Consider the following 15,757-nt stretch of genomic DNA (forward strand, 5'->3'; position numbering starts at 1 on the left):
TAGAATATTAATTTTGGAGAAAAGAATGGGACATGCATCAACAACCTATTCTAACAGCATGATGCCCCTCTCTGTTATCTTTGGACTACAAACTCCTATGGACAGCGCCCGGTGGATTTAACAATAAGGTAACTCACTTAGCTTTCACAGTTCCCTTCAATTACCTAAAATAACGCATCCAGGTGTAAATCTTTATGTTTTGTATTAGTGCCTTTTCTGTTGCTGTGACCAAACATAATGTCTAAGGTAACTTATAAGTTGCCTTGTAAGGTTAATTTATAAGTTGAATTTGGCGTATGGTTCGTGGGATATGGGATCATCATGAAAGCAGCATGCAACAAGTGTGACACATCAGGGGTCCAAGCAGGAAGCTCAGAGCTCACACCTTCCACCTGCAGCATGAAGCAGAGAGTGGGAACTGAGAAAACTGAGCATGCCAAGTGATGTATTTCCTCCAGTAGGGCAGCATTTCCTAAGTCTTCCCAAATGATACCACCAACTGAGAAGGATTGATTTCTCTGGCTTCAAGCCTACATGCTTGCTCTCTGTTACATGAACCAATTCATGATAGAGGAAAACTCTGTAGGTAAGCAAGCCTTTAGGTGCCTCAACACCTGAGTTACAGAAACGAATGAGAAAAACAATCATGGGTAAAAATATTTGCTTAACTACTTGTTTTAATTTATTATGTAATGTGAGTGTGCATGTGAGTGTATGTGTGTGTTAGAGAGAGGGGGAAGAGAGAGACAGAGAAGGAGACGGAGACAGAGAGAGAGAGAGACAGAGAGAGACTGAGCATGTGTATACCTGTGTTCTGGTTTCCAAGAGGATTAATCCTTTTAATCTTCTTGTAGCAGGAGTTACAGGAAGTTATCAAAAACCTCACCTTGGTCCAGGGAATGAACTTGCTCAGTCATGTCCCTAGCTCTGAAGTATTTTAACACCTTTGATGTCAGGCAGTAGGAAAGAACTCATATATGAGAAAAACCCTATTTGTATGAATGCTTTGAGAAAGACTTTAGATATCATGTGGCAAATCTATTTACAGATTTTATTAGGACATCCTTACATGCTTCCTGTGCCTTCTGTTCATCTTCTGTTTGCAATGTACTGTCCCGTGGTGACAGGTATTTTTCTGCCGCAGTGTATAGAATGGGATCCCATCACCTAAATGATCCATTGTTCATTTATGTATAAGTCAGGTTGTGACCATACTTTTCCTGTAGTGGTGTCTGTGAAAAGGTGGTGGGTAGTTGTCCTGGTTTTAGTTTTCATATTTTCACAATTCCCTTGAGATGTTGTTTGTTATCCAGCCTGGTTTGCATGCCAGTTATTAGTCAAGGCTACATTGGACCTCTTGATTCTCATGGGTCAGCCTCCTTACTACAAGACCAAGATAGGAGATGTACCCCCAATGTCTCCTGTTTTGTCAATACATTTAACAATATTAACGTTAAAATGGTTATTAGAAGAGAATATAAGAAACATAAGTAGAGCCGGGCGTGGTGGTGCACGCCTTTAATCCCAGCACCTGGGAGACAGACGCAGGTGGATCGCTGTGAGTTCGAGGCCAGCCTGCTCTACAAAGCCCGTCCAGGACAGCCAAGGCTACACAGAGTGACTCTGTCTTGAAAAACCAAAAAAAAAAAAAAAAGGAACATTAATTACCTCATGTGTACTCAAGGCAGCATTTCGTCTATCTGGTAGAGAGGTAATGAAGCTGGGTAATCAGCAATCAGCTGTAGATCTCATAATGCAGCTTGGTTTATGCATATGTGCTGGAGTCCAGCTCAGGGTGAGGACAGGGCTGCAAGAGTGGCAATTTAGGAATCAGACAAGGGACACCTTTTACTATTGTTCTATGAGAGAGGGACAGAGAGGAAGCACACCTGCCTTCTCTGACAACCTGTGTCTTTATACACAAAATCATTTCCTCATTAACTTTGATCATTTATTTCAAACATTTTATAGTACAGTGAAAAAATATCTTCCTTGATTACATAAGCATATTAAACTAACCAAAACAAAGTGAGCAAACAACAACTTTTATAAGAACTAAAAATTAGCATTACGATGCAATCAGTTTTCTTTTAACTAGGTGTCTTTTTTCCTTAAGATGGATGCCATAGCTCAATCATGTTCATAGCTGCCTTATTTGGAATGCCAACCTGGATGTCACACTGTGGAAGAATGGATAAAGAAACTGTGGCACATTACACTATGGAATACTACTCAGCTATTAAAAACAAGGAAATCCTGAAATTTGTGGGCAAATGTAAGGAAATAGAAATGATTGTCCTGAGTGAGTTAACCCAGATCCATAGAGACACACATGGTATATCTTCACTTAAAATTGGACACTACCCCAAAAGGGCTGTGTTTAAAGTCTTCCCTTAGCAGGAGATTGGGATAGATGTGGAGTCTTCCTATTGGGACTCTGGGCAGCAGAAGTATGGGAGAATGGGGAAATAGAAGGACCAGAGTGTCCTAGAAACCTACAAGAAGACCATCAAGGCTGGGAGATCTGGACCTAGGAGGGTCTGCTCAAGCTACTCTACCAACCAAGACAATGCATACAGTAAACCTAGCACCCTATTCAGATCTAGCCAATGAAGAGCACATTCTCCACATTTGTGTGGAGATTGGGGATGAATCCGACACGAGCCCTGGTGCCCCATATTTGATCACTTTCCCTTGGTGGGGAGGCCTGGTGACACTCAGAGAAAGGATAAGCAGGCTACCAGGATGAGACTTGATATGCTATGACCATATGGTGAGGAAAGAGGTCCTCTTCTGTCACAGACCTAGGGGAGTAGAATAGGGTGAAAGAAGGAGGGAGTGAGAAACAGGAAGATACAAATGAGGGGATACCAATTGAGATGGAATCTGAATAAATTAATTAAATAAAAAAAATCAAACAAACAAAAAGATTGGTGCCACAAGCCTTGAGTTTACAGAAGTGCTAGACAAGATGGCTCTGTGTGTTTGGCCCTTTTTAAGTTTGGCAGAGAGTTAATAGGTCAGAAGTTATTTCCTACAACCTGTTCTATCAAGCTTTTCCTGCATCATTTAGTTAGCCTGTTATAAATACCTCATCTTTCTATGGAAGCCCAAATCTCAGTCTCTTGTTTAATTTTTTTTTTTGCTTTTACTTTATTATATTTAACATAAAACCACCATCCTTTCCTTGGAAATACTGTACAGACTTTTTACCATTATATAAACAATTTTTAAGCAAAGGCAGTCTGTCCTTTGTTTTTCTTCAATATCAGAAAAGTCCTGGTCTGACAACTCTCCTCAGGAAGACAGGCAGTTCATTGAGCCACAATGTCCTTCTCTGTGTCTTTGTCATAAAGCCTTGTTTCAGTTTGACCCCTACCTTAATTACATTCCGGAAATGGTAGGAGAACATCACATGTTAAATGTGTGAACTCTTGGGTATCTGGTTTTCATTTCTTTCCATGAGAAGGCTCATTTAAAAGTTGATGATGTCATGTTTGCGCTCTGGGTGTCCTTTGGCGTCTGCATGTCTCCTCCAGGAATTTGAAGTTTGAGGCTGCACTTAGGATCTCACCTTGTGTCCATGGGGCTACTTCACTTCTAATATTCTTTTCCATGCCTGCTGTGACATCAGGGCTCTGTTGGTGTCCACTGCCCATCGCTTGGTCCTCACTATCCTTTTCCCGGCCTCAGGGGTTGGTCTTGAGATGTAGTTGTTGAGAATGGCGTTGCTGCTGCCGTGTATGCACATTGTACCTGTGTTTGTCCCAGAAAACTTGTTTTGACTCTTCTCTGTGTAAGAAATTTTCTCCACTGAACTTCTCTTTTCACTCTTAACTGGCTAGTGTCCTGCCCTTGTTCCTGCACAGCACTGTTTTCACTTGATTGGTGTTGTTTCTGATCTATGAAACTGCAATATAGAATCTGATATTGCTGTAGGTGTCCACAGGGCTTGTGTGATCTCTGTGACGGTCAGAGTGCACTTAATTACCAGTCTGAAGGTTTTGCAACAACATTAGAGACTTTTCTTGTGGTGTTACTGAACACTTTCCTTGTACTAGGGCACTAGTGACCTTTCACCCCATGTGCAAACTTCACCTCCTCGTACCCAGTTCCTGATAGTCTTTACACACTTGCTGCTTTAGTTGTCTTGGATCTTCTTCCTGAGGTTTCCATAGTTGATCTTTCGCAGATTCTTCACATCCAAGCTACATTTCACTCTGCTCCAGTTTCAACCTCTTCCAAAGCTCTGCTGGCTCTTCAGAGAGAGCACAGGCTTCCTCTTTATCTTTCCATTTCACCTCTGGATTCTTAGGGCTAATGGCTCCATGCTGCTGTTGTCGTTGCCATGCAGAGTGAGGACTTAGGTTACCTCTGCTCAGGTGCCTGCTGATACTTCTGGTCCAGCCTTCTGATAGCAAAGTGAAATTACCTGACTTCTGACTCTCTGTTGGTATTCTTGTGTTGTTGTCCTCCTGGTGGCTGAAGGATCCCTTAGTCTATTGTCAGATCAGATCAGATTCACACTGATCCAAGGCCATAACCACTGGAGGAAAAGCTCAGGTTCCCTTTTATCAGTAGCGTTTGCTTTTGTCTTTGAGGTCAGTCAAAACATGAAGGCAGATGGGGGTTACAGAATCAATGAGTTCTTTATGTATGGTGTATGGATCCATTGAGCTTTTTTCTTAAGGATACAGTTATTTGGTCCTACTGAAATAAAAACCCATGGGTTCAGGTACTTTTCTTTGTGGTTAGATGTATGGTTCCAGAGCACAACAAACCTCTGTAGACAGTCAAATTGTGGAAACCACTGTGATCTTTTGTACCAGTAGTCTGAAAGCACTTTGAAAAGTAAAAAGGGTTTGTATTGAGTCAAAAGTTTTTCTTTAACAATTACACTGTATCAGAGAACTAAATAACACTCATTATTTAATTGTAGAAAACCAAATTAATTAGATGTTATTTGAGAAAAACTTTAAAAATAGAGGAACGGCTCTTTCTGTAAACTCTGCAAGACAGAGAGAACAAAGCTTCAACTCCCGGTATTTAAATGTGCTTTTAATTGCTTTTTTCAGTTACCAACAATCTGTATTCAATACCGCGTCTACAGAAAATCCATACCATATGTGGTTTATCAATGCTGCACATTTATTTGGTGAATATAACTTGATAATTTTAAATCATATAGGGGACACATGACATGGCTCATCCTGGTGAGCTGGTCACTGGAAAATCCAAAACCTCAGTGAAATCCCTGAGCCCCACAGGACAAAAGGACAGAATCAAGTCACCCGAGATGTCCTCTGACCTCCATGAGTGTTCTGGGAAAGCAAGCAGTTGTCCCACCCACATGATATGAATAAACGCATGGACTGCAATACGCTTTATAAGGTGAACTGAAGAAAGCGACTTCTTTTAGCATTTTATGTATGCAGTTCTGAGAAGCTGTGCTTCTCCCCCATGCAATTCAGGATAAGTCCACTAGAGGGATGCAGCGGTACCACAGCTGTATATCAGATCTTTTCTGCCTTCCTCTCTGGCCCAAAGGAGCATCTCAGAGCCCAGAACTACAGGAGGAGCACAAATGCCTCTACACAGGTCCTTTATTATTTTATTTATTTATTTATTTATTTATTTACTTATTTATTTATTTATTTTGGTTTTTCGAGACAGGGTTTCTCTGTGTAGCCTTGACTGTCCTGAACTCACTTTGTAGACCAGGCTGGCCTCGAACTCACAGCGATCCGCCTGCCTCTGCCTCCCAAGTGCTGGGATTAAAGGCATGCGCCACCACGCCCGGCCTACTCAGGCCCTTTAACCAGTGATGCCTCATCTCACACTCTTCAAGCTGAGCACCCTGGGAGTGAATGCCGGATCCACCACTGACAAGTGATTGTCTATCAATATGCTTGTTTCTGAGGATTTAGTACTTGTAAAGGAGGTCGTGGTGGCATTCTCCTTGTTAGCTTTCCTTTCCCCTTAGGGGAGCTGATTAAAACTGTGTTTGCTGCTTACTGAAAAGTACATCTGTGACATCAACATGTGATTACCACATGAACAACAGCGCGATGCAGGAGACCTTTGTCAAAGTCACATCCAAGACTGAGCACTTCTGTAGCCTTAAGTAACATTTAAATTATGTAAGTGAGAACAATCTGTACCTCCTTCACAAGGACTCATTGAGTAGATCCCTATGTGAACAGCACTTCAAGTTGATTCAGTTTAATAATCATATTTAATAGGCAAATGCTATAAGGCTCCAGTGATGCTTTCCCATGAGACATTGTGCTGAGCAATCAGGTCTGTCTCTCCCACACTGTTCCACATCATCCTGGCTGTGTAAGGAAAAGAACAAACAAACTGTTGTCAACAGACATGCACTCTTGGGGACCCATAGGGAAATACATATTAAAATTAAAGAAGGTGCCATTATGAAATTCTCAAAGAGTCAAAATTGAAGTACAAAATGTATTGACAGAAATTTGTGTTGATTGTGTTGCTGTGGAATATGTAGCTGCAGATCCACTCCCATGAGCAGTTCCACACAGGCAAGGATAGAAATGAGCTATGCTCCCTACAATCTACAATGTTGCTCCCTTCAAGAGGGTCCCTGACTGCATACCAGCCAGTTATCAATTTACTCTCCTGTTAGAAACACTTCCCTGTGCACAGAAGAGACAATAAAGGGAGCCAGAGCTGTGTCCCTTTGAAATAGCAAAACTGGCAATAATACAGTCGCACTCAGGAGACAGAGAACAGGGTGATACTACCATTAGTAAGGAATGAAGGAAGCTGCCCAGCCACTAGTCCACAGCAACAGGAACATATCCCCTCCTGTCATTCTGAGAATAGGCAAAGAACAGAAGCACGTCCTACAGAGCAGAAACAAGGAACTAAGTCTATGTAAGGAAAATTTCCTGGTACTTCCAGAGCAGCAGTTTTTAAACTGCTGAAAGGATGACAGTTTTAAACAACACAAATCTGTCATCTCAACTTTAGACATCAGCAGACCACAGTGGGAGACTCTGGGTAAAGGCACGTTCTGAATGTGGCTGGGAGTCCATAGGAGAACCTACATCATCCTGTTTGCAGGTGTTAAAAGCCCCTGGAATTCCCCATGTAAAGTCAATACTCCCTTGTCCACACAAAACAGCATCCTCTCAGTGTGGGCAAACTAGTCTCCACTCTTCTTTTTAAATCCAGTGTCCCAAAACAAACAAATAAAAATACAAAACACCAAAGAAAACAAAACAAAACAAAAACCCCCCATGATTCAAAGAGGTATTTGCCTGGAAGCTATAGCACAAGCCAAAGTATTCAGGAAGATGAGCCTTGCACATTCTTCTTGTTAGACCTTAGGTACCGAGCATGTTGTCTTCTGATTCTCACTGGTATTATTAGTGCAGTAATGCCCAACTTCTGTGTTCTTGTGGGAATGTGTGTAAAGTGCTCACTGTAGATACTAATACTAAACTGAGTAATGTTAAGCCATGATCAGTCAACATATTATAGTGACTGCTGATTGGATACTGTGCTAGTTGATGTTGTCAATTTGCTGGGATCTAGAGGGATTCAGGACACAAGCCTAGGGCAAGCATGCCTGTGAAGGATCTTCTAGATTAAGTTCATTGGAATGAGGAAACCCACCTTAGCTATGTGTGTGGCTGTATCCCATAGGCTGGGGTCCTGGACCGAACAAAAAGCAAACAAAAGCTGAAGAGGTATGTTCACCTTTCTGACCCTCTGGACACTGGACCAAATGCATCAGGCTCCTGATGTCATGCCTTCCCCAGGATGGACTTCCTCTCCAACTGGACATCAGAATAAACCCTATGACTCTCACATTGGCTTTGTCAGGATATCTTATGAGAACAGCCAGATAAGTGTGTAACACAGATGGCATGATGAGATGAAAGATAGGTAAGATGCTAGCCGGGCATGGTGGTGCACGCCTTTAATCCCAGCAGTCGAGAGGCAGAGGCAGGCGGATCACTGTGAGTTCGAGAGCAGCCTGGTCGACAAAGTGAGTCCAGGACAGCCAAGGCACAGAGAGACCCTGTCTCGAAAAACCGAAAAAGAGAGAGAGAGAGAGAGAGAGAGAGAGAGAGAGAGAGAGAGAGAGAGAGAGAAGAGAGAAAGATAGATAAGATCCTGTCTCTGATTTTTAAATATTTTCTATTAAAATTGATTAAAGCTGGGAGTGGTGTTGTAGGCAGGAGGATTCCCATGAGGGCAGCTGGGTATACAACAAGACTCTCAACAATAAGTACAAGAGCCAAGCTGAGTAACCTAGATTATAATAATCATAGGGTGCACTGGGGTGTGCAGATCCTGGTGAGCTGCTGATGGTGAGTTGCAGGCAGATGCTGACTGTGGTACCCAGAGTGGTCTCAGCACCTGGGAGGAAGCAGTCATCCTTTCCTAGCCTCTAGATGCTTCAAGTATAGGACTGACATGGTTTGAATGACAGCGGTTCCCATGGGTGCCCCCTCTCTCCTCTCCTCTCCTCTCCTCTCCTCTGCTCTCCTCTCCTCTCCTCTCCTCTCCTCTCCTCTCCTCTCCTCTCCTCTCCTCTCCTCTCCTGTCCTCTCCTCTCCTCTCCTGTCCTCTCCTCTCCTCTCCTGTCCTCTCCTCTCCTCTCCTGTCCTCTCCTGTCCTCTCCTGTCCTCTCCTGTCCTCTCCTCTCCTCTCCTGTCCTCTCCTGTCCTCTCCTCTCCTCTCCTCTCCTCTCCTCTCCTGTCCTCTCCTCTCCTCTCCTGTCCTCTCCTCTCCTCTCCTGTCCTCTCCTGTCCTCTCCTGTCCTCTCCTGTCCTCTCCTCTCCTCTCCTGTCCTCTCCTGTCCTCTCCTCTCCTCTCCTCTCCTCTCCTCTCCTCTCCTGTCCTCTCCTCTCCTCTCCTCTCCTCTCCTCTCCTGTCCCCTCCTCTCCTCTCCTCTCCTCTCCTCTCCTCTCCTCTCCTCTCCTGTCCTCTCCTGTCCTCTCCTCTCCTCTCCTGTCCTCTCCTGTCCTCTCCTCTCCTCTCCTCTCCTCTCCTCTCCTCTCCTGTCCTCTCCTCTCCTCTCCTGTCCTCTCCTCTCCTCTCCTGTCCTCTCCTCTCCTCTCCTCTCCTCTCCTGTCCTCTCCTGTCCTCTCCTGTCCTCTCCTCTCCCCTCCACTCCTCTACTCTCCCTTCCTCTTTTCTCTCTCTCTCATTCTCTCTGTCTCTCTCTCTCTATGTCTCTCTCTCTGTCTTTTCCTCCCTCCCTCTCTCCCTCTCTTTCTCTCATAGACATTATGTCAATGTGTACTGTGTAAAGATTATAATGTTTATTTCTGTGCTCTCCCTGCCAGGCTGGTTTCAATCTTTGTTCTGAGAATGTACTGTCTTCAGGCTGTCTAAACTTCCCCTCCCCCCAATTGTCCTCTCCTAATACCATTAACAGCTTAACAGCCAATCACTAACCCGAGCAGGGAATAGGAATGGACTTCCTGGCAGCTCGGGAAGGAGAAGGAAGAGAGAGGACTTAGAGGATTCATCCACAGCAGAGGTCCAGCAGCCTCCATGAGAAATGAGCAGCTGGAGCAGAGATATCCATACAGTGCAAGTGTCTGGGGATTCACACTGGGAGGAAGCCAGATTAGCATAGAGTGTCAGGAGAAGATTAACACTGCTCAGTTCTTGTGCAGTCAAGCTTATTAACAAGTAGAATAGTCCAGTCTCAATTATTTGGGTGCTAGCCAGCTTAAGAGAGAAAACACAACAAACACACTTTTAAAATAGTCACTAACACCTCTGTGTGTGTGTGTGTGTGTGTGTGTGTGTGTTGTTGTTGTTGTTGTTGTTGTTGTCTCCTGATGTAAGCTCCCAGCTCTTGTCCCAGCCATGTGTGTTATCCTGTTGCCATGCTGACCTTCATGATGGCCATGGCCTCATCCTCTGACTGTGCACACAAGCAGTTACATGCTTTCTTTTATAAGTTGCTTTAGCCCTTGTGTCTCTTCATAGCAATACAACAGTAAGAAAGACAAATTCTAAACCAGAGGCCCATCACAATATAGTGTTCAGTTTTCCTCCTGTGGTCCCACATCTTAGAATGTTATGAGTGACAGTTAATTCTGAACTTCAACCACTGAATAAGATCCTCATCGTAGTACACATGAATGGCACAAAGAGCTGTGTCACCAGATTTTAGAGGGTTTTTCAGTGTAGCTCCCCTTACAGACCACAGAGGAGCAAGGCACAGGTGGCCCATGCTCAGGATGATCTCTGGATGAGCAGACACCTGTTCGGGTTGGCTATAAAGGGCATACATTTTCCAAAACCACCGAAGACCAAGAATCAGGGTTAGACTCTCCTCCCACCACAGGGCCACACCTGGCCTAGGTAGGCCTGGCCACTAACAGCCATTCTCTCTTTGCCAGAAAGTCCTAGCACAAATAGCCCAGATTGGATGGAGGGCAGGAGCATGGCTCCTGGGCCATGTTTCCTTGTGGCCGCTAGGGGGCAGCAGGAGCCAAATGGCTGCCTAGAAAGAGCCCAGGTGCCTGGAGACCTGGGAAACAGGATGCAAAGTAGACTCCTTAGACACTAACTCCACTGTGCAGAAGCAGGTGCTTCTCAGCATTAACACCCCCGCTGCCTAAAAACAAAAAACAAAACACCCCGCTGCCTGTCGAAACCGCTTATGCAAGGGAAAAGCAGGTACAAGCTGTTGAAAATCAAGCACTCAGAAGACATAGAAATTCCACTGATGCAACTGGTAGGAAAGTGAGAAGTCCCATGCTCACAGCTTGCTGCAAAGGATGATTCACCAACACATAACAATGAAAATTAATCAAACCCATGCTATATGCCCTCATTGTACACCCACATCTCCACTAGCAGAGTAAAACCACTGTGAAAGGCCTATGCTGAAAAAACAATCTTGTTCAACACTGTTATGTTAAACATCTTTAAAACTTGTTTGAACACCGGGCATGGTGTCGCATGCCTTTAATCCCAGCACTCGGGAGGCAGAGGCAGGCAGATCGCTGTGAGTTCGAGGCCAGCCTGGTCTACAAAGCGAGTCCAGAACAACCAAGGCTACACAGAGGAACCCTGTCTCAAAAACAAACAAACAAACAAACAAACAAAACACTTGTTTGGCCATCAAGGGAAGAGGCTACATATAGCAAAGGTGATTAAGTGTTGGGGACAGTAGGCCATATGGCCAATGTTCAGCCATCTTGTCAGAGCCTAGGTTTCTATATCTCCAGCAGTCTGTCATTTACCAGAAACCAGCTGACCCTGTCATGGTTCAGCAGTTAGACAAAAGATAAAATTGAGACGGAGCCACCCTGTTGTAGTTTAGTTGTGAGATTTGATAAAGATAGCAAAATATTCAGTGTGGCAGAACGTTGTGACCTGCTTGGAATTGCTGGAATCTGGCGATAGCCTACAGCTGGGTTGCCATAGCAATATGCTTCCCTGCCCCCTGCCTTATAAAACCTTCCACCTGAACAATAAAATTTGAGAGCTTGATCAAAGACTTGCTCTCCTTCTTCGTGTCTTGTGTTCTGTCCTTATATAGGAGAATTCTCCTCCCGAGCGTTAATTAAACCCCGGCAGGCCTGGTCAATCAAGTGTCCATTACAAATGATGAGGAAAATCCAGGTGGCACATGTGTTTCAATAAGACAATGAGGTTATGTAGTCTACCTTCTGCTGAACATTGAACCAAAGGCCAACACAAGAGGGTTTGTGGTCACACAGAAGTATTGTTTTCAAACAAAGAAAAAATAACTAACAACACGTGAAACTTCCTACTTCCTGAGTAGCTGACTCTAAGAACTTCCTTGACCCTTGGGTGGTTCCCAGTAGGGACTTCCCTACTTCTTTCAAAGGTAAATAGTCCTAGGATAGCCTAGAACACAAGGCCTCCTCTGGCAAAGCTCAGCAACTGGAAAGTCACAGCATGCAGCCTAAGCAAGGGATTTCTAACAGGACAGAATTTAGCATGGCTCCCAACAGGCCTATTGTCCTGAGGTAGGGGTGGGACAGTGAGAGTGAGCAGGGAAAGTGATGGTGTCTCAGCTGGAGGTGGAATTCAAGAGCTGGCTGGAGCCCCAGTGGATTCAAGACCCAACTCATTTTGGGCAAGTGACTATATTGTTGACTTTTGGGCTGTTTTGTTTTTTTAATGGGTTGTTGTTATTGATTTTTTTCAGGTTTTTGTTTGTTTGTTTGTTTCCCTCTCTCCTGGCACAGGCTTTCTCTCCTAGCTTTTCTCCAACTCACTTCTAAGACTAGGCAGGCTTCAAACTCACAGAGATCCTCCTACAATTGCCTCGGCCTCCTGAATGCTGGGTTTAAAGCTATATGCCATCAGTGACCCTCAAAATATTTCTTATCTTCTTCTTTTTAAAAAAAAAATTTCCCCCGAGGCATGGTTTCTCCTGTATCCTGGAACTTGCTTTGTAGCCCAGGTCAGCCTGGAGCTCACAGAAACCCTCACTCCTCTACCTCCCAAGTGCTGGGGTTGGAGGTGTGCTCCACCATGCCTGGCTGAAAACATCAGGTTTAAAGTGCATAGAAATAAGAACTGTTGGGGTGGTGGTGGCGCACGCCTTTAATCCCAGCACTCAGGAGGCAGAGGCAGGCAGATCTCTGTGAGTTCGAGGCCAGCCTCGTCTACAAAGTAAGTCCAGGACAGCCAAGGCCACACAGAGAAACTCTCCCTTGGAAAAAAAAAGTACTCAGGTCACTTAGACAGCTAGCTGGGGTATGTGAAAACTGAGCTAGCTCTTTTGGAATGTGACCACTGGTCTTAAGAGGGACTGGGAACACGGGTGCTCCACAAATGTCACAGCTCTTTGGTTCATTTTGTGGCCGGCATGATAAGGGATTCAGAAGGACACCTGTAATGTCTGTGACCCACTGGCTGTCAGGACAAGACAGCCTCTCCTCCAGTGCTCTCCCAGTGGTGCTAACCTCAAGAGTTCCACCCTAATTCCCAGAATAGTTACATGCAAATTTGCAGATATCAGATGTCCGCACAAGAGGTTCCCCCAGGCCAGATGTCCTAATGTCCATATGGTTTCCAGTGATAAGCAACCCCACCTGCTTTATGGTTTTTGCCTTTAAAACTAGCCTGTAACAGCTACTCGAGGTCCTTCACCTCCCCAGTGCTGAGGGACCCTGACACATCAACAATTGGGACTTCTGGTGTGTCAGTAATAAATTTTACCTATATCTCTCAGCTGGTGTGACTTGAGTGGACTCTCGCGGCGACCCCCTTCCAGAATTGGACTCCCAAGGTCCAACATTTTGGACCAGGGTCCAACAATAGGCGATTCAGAAGGACACCTGTAATGCCTGTGACTCACTGGCTGTCAGGACAAGGCATCGTCTCCTCCAGTGCTTTCCAAGTTGTTGGCCTTGGGCCAACTCTGAGCATCAGCAAGCAGCTAAAAGCCCTTCCCAGAATGAGGAGTCTGCAACAGTCATGTGAAGTGAGGAGACTAAGGCAACTTTACTTGTGAACTAGGAAGTTATAAACTCTGGGCAGTGAGGGTGAATGTATCTGATTCGCTAGAGCTCTGTGTGCCAGAATACAGTGATGCACTATCCTGTGTCTTAGTAACATGGGCCTTTATCACAGGAAGGAAGGCAGTATTTAATTATTGTATGTGTCAGGGTATGGTGCCTAGATACAATTAAAGACCATTTGTTGGAGGCTCAGAGCTCAGCACAGGGTAGGGTACTTCCTTGAATTCCCTGGGCTTGATATCAGGCAAGTCAGGCCTGTATTGCCTATGTGATGCTCCTTGCAAAATTCTGAGGTCACCAGATCAGGTAGAGTAAGGGGTCCCCCACTGAGAAACGGAGTCCATTCTTCATGGAGCCAGCTTGAAATCAGATATCCAGAGAAGAGCAGATTTCAACCTTAACATGCAAAGCCTTACAGCTCTGAGGTTACATTCTTACTAACCTGAGATCAGCATCACCTGGCTGACAAGGCTGAAAGGCTGGAGTCAGTAAGGGCATACAGGGACAGATGAGCCCCGATTCCCAATCTGTGCACACCAGGAAGGAGAGTCCTTGAGCATCAGGTCTCTGCTTGGTTGCCTGCCTATTCTTTGAGACTCAGTTTGCCATTGAAAGATGAAAGATAAATCTATTATAAAGATTGGAGGGAGCAGGCCACTGGTCTGCTTCTGCCTGAAGCTCCAATGCAGGAAGATGCAGGAGCCACCAGTGTGGAGAGAAAGCCAGCTGAGGGCTGAAGACAGAAGCAAGAGACACAGCCAGTGCTGGACTGTGGAGGCCAGGCCAGTTCCACTCAGGGCACATTGACTTGGGCTTCCACTGCTCTTCAGAGATGTAGTATTTGTCTTGAGGTTTTTATCTGGAAGAGGCATTGTCCTCTGCCTTCACTTTAGTCCAGGCAAATAAGATGATGGTGTGAAGCCTGGAGCCACAAATGGACTATGAAATGGATTGACTATGATGTCGCTGTCGTCATTCTTCTATTCCTCTTCCTCCTCCTCCTCCTCCTCCTCCTCCTCCTCCTTCTTCTTCTTCTTCTTCTTCCGTTTTAAAAAGTTCCCATAGCATCTCTCACAAGGAAACTCACTATTCCACAGTGTTCACTATTTGAGCCTTGATTCTTCATATTTGGCTCAGTAAATAAAATATTACTTTCTTTAAAGCACTTTAAAGCACTGTCTTTCTGGATTTTTGTCTGTTTGCTTATTTGAGACAGAGTCTCACATTGTAAGCTGGTCTCAAAGGTGAAGCTGCCCTTGGACTCCTGACCCACCTCCTGATTGGGGGTTTCAGAGTTCTAATCTTACCCAGAATGTGCAGAGCCTCGGTCCTTCAGCTGCACTTCAGTGCACACAAACATGGTTCACACAGGTTTGCCTTTCCCTCCATATTCCAGGCTTGAGGGTATGTGTGATCAAACTATGTGTCCTATACACGACATTCTTCTGTGGTCTGTCTCACTCACTGCAGAATCATAGTTTGGAAATTGGCTGTGCCTCCATCCCAGAGAACATCAGATGAGGTCATATGATCAGATAAGAAGACACTCACTGAGGTTATTTCCCTCCCGATGCTCCTGTAGCAACTATTAATCCCCAAGGGCAAGCAAGCCCTCTCTTAGTTACTTTACTTCTTTCCATCCTCTTAGCAAATCTAGCAAGTGTGTACAGCCTGCAGAACTTGTTAACCTTGGGCAGGTTGTTAGCTACTCTGAAGACACACTGTACACCAGGCTGGCCTTGAACTCAAGGATCTATCTGCCTCTACCTCCTGAGTGCAGTGATTAAAGGCATGTGGCAGCACAGCCAGGCTTAAATCCACTTTTTGATTTCTTTGTTTGTTTTGTTTTGTTTTGAGAGACAGGGTTTCTCTGTGTACCAGCTCTGGCTGTCCTGGAACTCACTCTGTAGCCCAGGCTGTCCTCGAACTCACATAGATCTGCCTGCCTCTGCCTTGCAAGTGCTGGGATTAAAGGTGTGTGCCACCACTTCCCAGCCCTTAAACCCACTTTCTATAAATGTAGATTCACTATATTAGTTCTGTTCATGTAGAGAACATTCACTAATACAGCTGTGTTTTTGTTTTGGTGTGTGCTGGATATATAGATATATACCTACCTATACACGTATCTACACACACACACACACACACACACACACACACACACACACACACACACACTCACAGACACACAAAATCTGTTTCTTGCTTGTCACAACTCCACAGTATTGTCCAAAGTGTACCAGGTGAAA

At 44.8% G+C, this 15,757-nt stretch overlaps 1 protein-coding gene across 1 annotated transcript in view; it reads left to right on the forward strand.

Moving 5' to 3' along the window:
• Positions 1-15,757, forward strand: part of LOC311583834 (uncharacterized protein) — a 249,954-nt gene that overhangs the window by 57,627 nt on the left and 176,570 nt on the right. The gene's annotated exons all lie outside the window — the stretch shown is intronic.

This window comes from Acomys minous (assembly GCF_964271855.1).
Source record: "Acomys minous genome assembly, chromosome: 14".
NCBI lineage: Eukaryota > Metazoa > Chordata > Mammalia > Rodentia > Muridae > Acomys > Acomys minous.